Here is a 9,785-nt window from a genome sequence, read left to right as displayed (position 1 = left end):
GCCTATGCAGGGTCCCTTGGCTCAGCATGGGAGGAGGGGACTGGACCTACCTGGACTGAGTCCACCAGGTTGATCTCAGTCTGTGGGGAAGGCTTTGCCCTGGAGGAGATTGGAGTGGGGGGCGGGCTGGGGGGAAGGTGAGGGGGGCGGGAGGGGGGAGAACAGGGGAATCTGTGGCTGATATGTAGAACTGAATTGTATTGCAAAATAAAAATTTAAAAAAAAAAAAAAAAAAAAAAACATGTATTTTAAAGATGTTATGCAATTTATAATAGTAATACTCCCCCAAGTGCCATGGACTATAGAGGAAAACCCCCAGAGACATGCATGAGAAATCTCCCCTCAAGTTGTTCAGAGTACTCCAAGCAGCCTCTAAAACAATACCAAGTATTATTACCTTTGATTGAATTGCTCACAGAACTTGAATAAGCAACTCTGTTATAGAAACCACAACACACTTTCAGACCCAGAAATTGGAGGAATTGCACTGAAATTGACCTGGAACCTCTTCCATGAGGAGTATCTTTCATAAAGTAAAAAGCTGCCAAGGGAGAAGAGCAATCACCCACCTTATCCAGGTGTGATGTCTGTGAATCAGAACAGTAAATTAACTGGCAAGACATCCACGATGGTTCAATAGTGGAATTTTCATCTTGGAGCTTTCAAGGGCTGTCTAATTGGACTTAAGGCACACTCAACAAGAGGGAAGGCATATCTGGCAATGTACACAAAATCTTATTCCTGAAGAGGGCATAGATCCAAGAGGTAAACCTGCTACTGTCATTTTCAGAATCCAGTAAACTTTCGGTTTTTTCTTCCTTTTTTTAATTAAAAAAAATTATTCATTTTACATACCAACCACAGATCCCCTTCTCATCTCTCCTCCTGCTCCCCCTAATCCCGACTAACCTCCCTGACCCACCTCTCATCCCCTCCTCCAAAAGCGTAAGTTCTCCCATGGGGGGACAGCAAAGCATAGTGCATTCATTTGATGCAGGAACAAGCCCTTCTCCCATGCCTCAAGGGTGAGCAATGTGTCCGACCATAGGTAATGGGAACCAAAAAGCCTGCTCACGCACCAGGGATAGATTCTGATCACACTATCAGTGTCCCTTCAAACAGCCCCTGCTACACAACTGTCTGCCATATGCAGAAGATCTAGTCTGGTACCATGAAGATTTCATAGCATGGTCTAAAATTTATTAGTTCCTATGAGCTAGTTTTGGTTGTCTCTGTAGATTTCCCCATCATGATCTTGACCCCCTTGCTCATATAATCCCTCTTCCCTCTCTTCAACTGGACTCCCAGAGCTCAGCCTGGTGCTTGATTGTGGATCTCTGCTTCTTCAAGCTGTTTTCTTAATACTTGTCTTTTACACACAAATAAATATAGTTCTCACCCTCATCAAAAAGCATCTTTTTGCAATATGTGGAGACTATCACAAAGTGCCACAACTTATCAAAATGCAGACAATAATTGACTGTATGGTGCCCAATCCCAACTGGTAGATCCACAATGAATCCATTCAACCTAAGGCTTGGAAAAAAATTTCATTAAAATGTCTTTAAAGGTTTGGCATAATTATAAGTAGGCATTGTAAAAGCAAATATTTATCTTGTTCTTGTAAAGGGAGAGTAAAAAATTCATGTAAATCAATAGCTCTAATAGGCCAATCTTTATGTGATGAAGAAGATAAAGGAATTGCAGGCTGTGAAGATCTCATAGGATGAATCACTTTATTTTCAGCTCTTAAATCAGTTAATACTCCATTTTCCAGATTTCTGTTTCATTACAAATTCAGGAAAATTCCAAGACTAGTAGTTTCCTGAGTATATTTTAGCATCTCACTGTCCTTTATCTCAAGTACCTGCAATTTTTTTCTTTAGTTAGGGGCCACTTCTCCACCCAAACAGGCATACTATTTAAACATTTTAAAGGTACAGCAGTTGGTATTCTGGCAGTGGACCTACTCCAAATTTGGTTAGCCAGTTCCTGCTTCGTCCTGCTGCTGGACAACCTGTATAGCCTGTGATTTTCTCAATGCCATTTACTTGGCATTTCAACTTTGGCCTCTCATCATTTATAACACTCTGCCTGAAGACCTTCATTCCAAAACTTCTACAGCTTCCTGTCCTACAGGTTGGAGCTGCATTACTTTTTAATATGGGAGTAATAATAATTGATCAATTCTATCACTACATGCTTTTTGCATAGTGCTTTTTACAGAAGCCATAATTTTAATTTTTCCTTTGTAATCTTCATCTGTAATTCCTGTGTGTACTATAAATCCTTGACCTATTAATCTACTCTTTCCAAAAATTATCTCCACTGTCCCTGAGGGAAGAGGAGCATACACCCCAGTGGTTATTTTACAACAAGTAATTTATGGAGATAATGTAAGATGTTTATTCTCAGCCAAAAGTAAACCAGCACTACTAAAAGTAGCATACATTTAATATCCAATTCTGAGTCTTTGTTCCCCTGATTGGCATTGTTGATGAGTTACTCAATTGCTGACAGGATATAAGTGGCTCATATTGTTTGGAACCTGGCCAAACTAGGCCATTTATGAGGTTTCCCTGTGGTAAGAGATTAACATGCACATCTCTCACCAATTTGCATTTATTAATCCAATGCAGTTCACCCAAATCTGTTTCATCTAAAGACAGAAGAAGAGATTCATCCCCAATGTCTTGAGCCTCCACACCTTCATCTTATTACAATACAACATTTTTATTTTTCCCTGAATCTAGACTCTCCTCTGACAATTCCTAGCCAAAATATTCTTACTCTTACTTCCCTTTTCCACTACTGAAGGAGCCTTCTCTGACCTCTGACTCTTCATTCTGCAGCAGCCCCAAAGCCTTGGAGAGTAATATAAGTAAAGACCAAATCACTAATAGTTTAGCTTCTCCTTTTTGACAAACTTTCCTCAATGCCCTCAATACTTTGACACCACCATTCTAACTGAACATGAAGAGTTGCCTGAAACAAATAACAAAGCCATTTAATTGGTGCTAAAAGCTTGCTAAACTGTTTTTCTTTCACTTGTCTCCATTTCCTTTTGATAAGAGTTTCCGCAACTGCACATATTACTGCTTCTTAAATGGGAAAATCTTCATCCACTTCCAAACTCAGAGTCTCATTCACCTGTGAATGTACTTAACCTGCAGTCCTGGACCATCTGGACCCCTCAATTCTTTGAGCACAACAGGTTGGGTAACAACTATCAGTGACTGTTTCATGTGAGATGGCCGAGAGAGAGAGAGAGAGAGAGAGAGAGAGAGAGAGAGAGAGAGAGAGAGAGAATCGAAGATGCAATGAAGCCTTGAAAGAGCAAGGGTGCAAGCACATTGGATTGAACCCTGAGCAGCCTTGAAAAACATTTCATTAATTGTTACACCAAAGAAATTTTTAACAAGTCAGATTCCACTTACCATAACCTTTGATCTGATCTATGAGTTGTCAGAAGAAACATTAACCAAACAGTTCTCAGCCATTAACAGACTTCTTGATTTACCATGAATATTTTGTGACTGAATTCACACAAAGACTCTGAGCCTTCTACACAAAAAGCAACTCCATAAAACTCAGATAAGAATCACTGCTTATTGCAAAAGGTTATTTCATTACCTAGTTGTGCCATCACTCTTGAGTTTATGTCAGGTACAATGGTTCTACTATATTGTCCACAGTAGGCTGTGTGTCTGCTGTGATGTGACTAGCTACTTCAAGATCCTATGTCTTGGCTTTCCCACAATGATGTGTTGTATCCTGGAACTATGAGCCAAACAAACCCTTCATTCTTTAAGTTACTTTTTTCAGGGTGAATTATCACAACACAGTAAATGAAATTAAGGTAGGTTTCTGAATCTGAGTTAACTGCCACCTTCAGCCCACAGGACCTAGAGAAGTATAAGACTGACACTACCAGATACTAGCTACAATGAGTACTTTAAAAGGGACCTCTGCTCAGACACCCAGAGAAAGAGGGAAGAGTTCTTGTGATGATAAAGAGGAACACAGATATCAGAAATGTACTGACAGAGGGGAGAGAACCTGGTCTGTGAAATGGTGGTATGCTCCTGTTCCTCCTGTCATCCAGAAAGTTAGCTTGGTGGAGATGAGATGGAAGACAGGATTTAGGGCATTAACCTGCTTGCTGTCTTTTCAGAATGGTGGTTCTCTGAATACTGCACGATGGAAAGCTTCTGTTCAAGTTCCTGCTTGTACACAGTTTGTGTTCAGAAACTACATAGGTTACATGGACTGGCTGCACAGATGGCATGGATTTCATACTTTGTGCTGAGACATTAAAGAAAAGCACTGACTGTAACCAGGGCTGGTGATGCCTGGATTTGGGCTTAGAGATATGGGATGGAAGGTCCTGAGCAGCTGCCTAGTGATTTCACTCAGAGACTTTCCTTGTACTAGGACCTTTCATCAAACAAATTGAATTGCTGCACTTTGTTGTTTTGCTTCAAGAGTATTTTCTGGCCTCTTTTTTTTAAAAAACAATAATTAAATATTTTATGTGAGAGTATGTATACATACATATATGCTTATATAAGTGCATGTGCTTGACTGCATGTGTGTATGTACATATATGTACATGCATTCATTTCATTGATCATACTTTATTTTATTTACTCCTCATAGTCTTGACTAAAAGAAAAGAGAAAAATAGAAACAGGCCGGGCGGTGGTGGCGCATGCCTTTAATCCCAGCACTCGGGAGGCAGAGCCAGGCAGATCTCTGTGAGTTCGAGGCCAGCCTGGGCTACCAAGTGAGTCCCAGGAAAGGCACAAAGCTACACAGAGAAACCCTGTCTCGAAAAACCAAAAAAAAAGAAAAATAGAAACAGGATATGAGTAGAAAAGTAGTCCGATGAACGCCTCTCGCAGATGATATTGCCCCACATGTCACAAATCCTAAAGATTCCTCTGAGAAAACTTAGACCTGGTAAGTCCTTTCTGCCAGGCAGCACTTTCAAATGACAACAATGAACATGTTGAGAAAGAAATATGAAAAAGCATTGTTGACCATAGCTTAAAATATACTGGAACTAGCCGGGCGGTGGTGGCACACGCTTTTAATCCCAGCACTCAGGAGGCAGAGCCAGGTGGATCTCTGTGAGTTCGAGGCCAGCCTGGACTTCCAAGTGAGTTCCAGGAAAGGCGCAAAGCTACACAGAGAAACCCTGTCTCGAAAAACCAAAAAAAAAAAAAAATACTGGAACTAATCCTTAAATAGGAAGAAAAGTCATTTACAGCAAAGACTTAAGAAACCAAAGAAAGCACCTAAAAAGGACAACACAAACTGAGATTAACTCCCCCCCACACACAGAATGCTAGCTTCACAGAAGGGTAAATTTAATATTATGAAAATGACTAAGTTACCACAGGAAATTTAGAGGGCAATTGTGTCCAACTTTAATTGCATTCCTTTTTCTGATATGTTTTGAGTTTATTTTACTGTGATGTTTGGGTGTTTTACTCACAAGAATATCTGTGCACTTCATGTATTCCTTGTGTCTGTTGAAGCCAGAAAAGATCACTGGATCCCATGGAACTATAGTTACAAATGTTTGAGAGTGATATATAGGTGACAAGATGGGACCTGGGTCTTCAGGAAGAGCAACAAGTGCTCTTAACCACTGAGCCATATTGTGCCTCTCCTGTTTTATGGTCTGCTTATGAATAAATAAGAGTTTCCACAAAAGTCTATGAAATCCTGACATCTCATAGGTCTAATCTCTTGTTCTTCTCCTATTACAATTAATGTTTGTGTCTTAGTGTTTCCATTGTTTTGAAGAGGCACCATGACAATGGTAATTCTTATAAAAGAAAACATTTAATGGGGTAGGTCACTTACATTTCAGAGGTTTAGTCCACTATTGCCGTGGAGAGAAGCAAGTCAATGTGCAGGCCAACATTGTGCTGGAGCTCAGAGTCCCTTATATCTTGATCCAAAGGCAACAAGAAATGGTCTGAGTCACTGGGAGTGGCTTGAGCATATATAATGAGACCTCAGAGCTCACCCCACAATGGAACACTTCCTCCAGCAAGGCCACACATACTCAAACAAAGCCATACCTGCTAATATTGCCACTTCCTTTGAGGGAGCATTTTCTTTCTAATAAACAAAATTTCGTATATCAAATGAAGTAAAGTTTGTTGTGGAATATTACTTTAACTATGTGAAGAGGTGTTATATTTCTTTATGTGGAAGAATATTATTTTATCTATGTAAATGCGTTACATTTGTTTATGCTCCATTTGTTTAAATGTGTACTTATATGTTGAATTTGTTTTACTTTGCCTCCCTAATATACCTCATTGACCTAACAAAAAGCTGACCAGCCAGCCGCTATGCAGTAGACGTATAAGTGGTGCTGGTGGGAAGAGAGGATAAATAGGAGGAGGAATCTAAAAAGAAAAGAAGAGTGGAGAGAATGAGGGAGAAATAGAGGCAGGTCCCCAGGTCCAGCAAGCTAGACACAGATCAAGCAGGGCAAGTAGGACATACAGAATGAAAGAAAGGTAAAAGGTCTTGAGGCAAAATGTAGATGAAGAGAAACAGATTAATCTGAGTTATAAGAGCTAGTGGAAGAAGGTTAGATAAGGCCGAGCACTCATAACTAATAATGAGTCTCCGTGTCATGATTTGGGAGCTGGGTGGTGGCCAAAAAAAAGCCTGCTCCAAAAAAAGCTGTTCTGTTGTTACTGGATTTATTCTCTAGTGTTAGTTAGAGAATTTCCCCAAACTGAAATCCTGTGAAATATCAAAATAATAGGCCAGATCAAATCTTTATCCACAGGCATTTCAGATTATATATATATATATATATATATATATATATATATATATATATATAATATATATATATAATATATAAATATATATATATATATTTGCCTACTGTATCCTATAATTAATACTTAAGAGGTTGGAAAAGCTGTATGGAACCCTACTACTTTAGGAGCTTCTTAAAGTAAACAAATCAATTTAACTTGTATTATGACATATGGGGAGATCATGTTTCATCTATAAATCATATGCTACCAATTAAAATCTCAAGTACTAGGAACTGGTTATATTTTGTGAGTTGTTCATCAAAGCAGTCTTATAGAACCCCCCAAACATTGTAGGCTATTGTCAATGTTATTGGTTACTATCCACAACCAGATGGTAAGGCCTTATTTTTTGAAAACAGAACTTAACTTATATCATTAAACAGGGAGAGCTGGTATCCAACAGGAACCTTCAAATCTACTGATTATCATTAATAGTGCTGCAAGGTATTGTGTACACTGCAGGAGAAGAAGAGCAATCACGGGTCTCACACACCTACAAATCCTGTGACCTACAACAGTGACATACCCTCAAGATATAATTGTACAATGATGGCACAGATGTACAATGATGGGAGTGATCCACAACTTTTTAATTGTATTTAAATCTGACTCCATCAGATGGAACCCATAGCAGACACTGATAATTAGGCCAAGAACCTGATTCTACATAGGTCATAGACTTATGGCAAAATCTATTACTATTATTCTGCTAAACGAACAAAGCGATAAAATGATTTCTGATGATACATTGCTATGCCCATAGATCAGTGACTTGCTCAACTGTCATTAGAAAAGCTATGTTTTTTCAGTAGATAGTAACTAACACAGAGACTCACAACTGGGCAATGTGTGTTCAGTGAGAAACTTGGAGAACTCCTACCAAATCAGAATGTTTTCATAAAACCCATCTATTCATGGCTCTGAAACCTATGTAGAACAACAGACAGACTGTAGGAAGGAGCCAGAAGTGTTGGATGACTTCAAGGAAACAGAGAATTCCAGACACAAGAGGGTTTGTACATTTATGAACTCATAGAGACCAGACAAAATTCCAGCACAAATAAAGGGAGGTAGACACAAAGCTATATGTGATCGATACCTTCTAGGAAAGGGAAAGTCACTTTTCTCCAATGAAGTGTTACTGGAGGTATCAACCATATTCTAATGCAGCCCTCATACCCAGGTGTAGTTGGCAAACGCAACACAAATACGAGGTTTATTTAGTGAGGGAGAGAGGGCTTTCATGTAATTTTCTTTAGGTTTGGGGGTTTGTTTGTATTTTTATTTGTGCTTTTCTTTTTAGAAAGAGGGGATAAGTTTGAGTGGATAGGAAAGAGGCTAGGATCTGTAAAAAGTTTGAAGATGGTGAAAATTATTATCAAATACATTACATGAAAAATATTAAATAAAATATAGGAGAGGAATTTTTTAAACGTACAAGGGTGTCAGGAGAAAGAGATGATCATTGTAAAAATTGGGCTGTCTTGAAAACTGGGCAATATCTCTGACCCAAAAATACTCAAGAGACTAATTTAAAATGACTGAGAAATATCTTTTAAATTGGTCAACATCTTCAAAATTAGGAAAGTGAATATTAAAACTACTTTGAGAACTAATCTTACTCCAGTGAGAATGGCTGTTATCAAGAAAACAACCAACAAAAAATTCTGGCCAGGCGGTGGTGGCACACATCTTTAATCTCAGCATTTGGGAGGCAGAGCCAGGCAGATCTCTGTGAGTTCGAGGCCAGCCTGGTCTAGAGAGCGAGATCAAGGAAAGGCGCAAAGCTACACAGAGAAAACCTGTCTCAAAAAAAAAAAAACACCAAACTCTGGTGAGGATAAATACTGGTGACTATGTGGGTAAAGGGGAAACCACATTATCTCTTTGTGTGATTGCAAAACAGTGTGGCCACTCTGGAAAACAGTGTAGAAAAATTATCACATGGCCCAGATACACTACTCGTTGGCATATGACCAAAGAGCTTGATATCCCAATCCACATATTCTTCCTTAGCCATGCTCATGACTTCTTTATTCACAATAGCTAAGAAATGAAAACAAATTAAATACTCTTCAACTAATGAATGACTAATGAAAATGTGGTACGAACATAAAATAGAATTCTACTCAGCTGTGGAGAAAAATGACGTCATGAAATTTTCAGAGAAAAGAGTGGTACTAAAAGTGTAATAGTGATTGAGGTAACACAGACAGAGAAACACAAATGTTAAATGTTCTCTTTTATTTGTGTTTCTGGCTTTGAGTCTGTAGATGTGCATTTATATCCTTGAGTAACTGCAGAACAAAGAGAGTAAAACAGGACCAGTTGGGGAAGTAACTTTAGATACCGGAATAGAAAGCAGGTGCTATAAAGAGAGAAATAGAATAAACAGAAGGGAGCTTTAACTGAGAAGGGGTCACAGAGGGCAACACAGAGTGACAGAGAGGAAGGAGGGATAAATACTACTAAGGATGTTTGAAAACCCACAGGGAATTTTATTATCTCATACTTATCTAACTAAAGTCACATATAATATGCATTAATTAACAGGTATTTTAAAGATGGTATGCCATGTATAATGATAATACTCCTCCCAAGTACCATGGACTATATAAGAAATACTCAGTAACATGCATGAGAAACCTCCTCTCAAGCTGTTGGTCAAGTTAGTCCAAGTGACCTCCAAAACAATATAAAGTATTCTTGCCATTGATTGGCTCACAGAACTTGAATTACAACTCTTTTATAGAAGCCACAATACACTTCAGACCCAGAAACAGGAGGAATTAAACTGAAATTGACCTGGAGCCACTTCTGTGGGAATTGACTTTCATACAGTGAAAAGCTGCCAAGGCAGAAGAGCAATCACTCACCTTATCCAGGTGTGACATCTGTGAACCACAAGAATAAGTTGACTGGCAAGAC

Source organism: Peromyscus eremicus, chromosome 1 (genome assembly GCF_949786415.1).
Source record: "Peromyscus eremicus chromosome 1, PerEre_H2_v1, whole genome shotgun sequence".
NCBI classification, from domain to species: Eukaryota; Metazoa; Chordata; class Mammalia; order Rodentia; family Cricetidae; genus Peromyscus; species Peromyscus eremicus.
Note: the sequence above shows the minus strand (reverse complement) of the source record.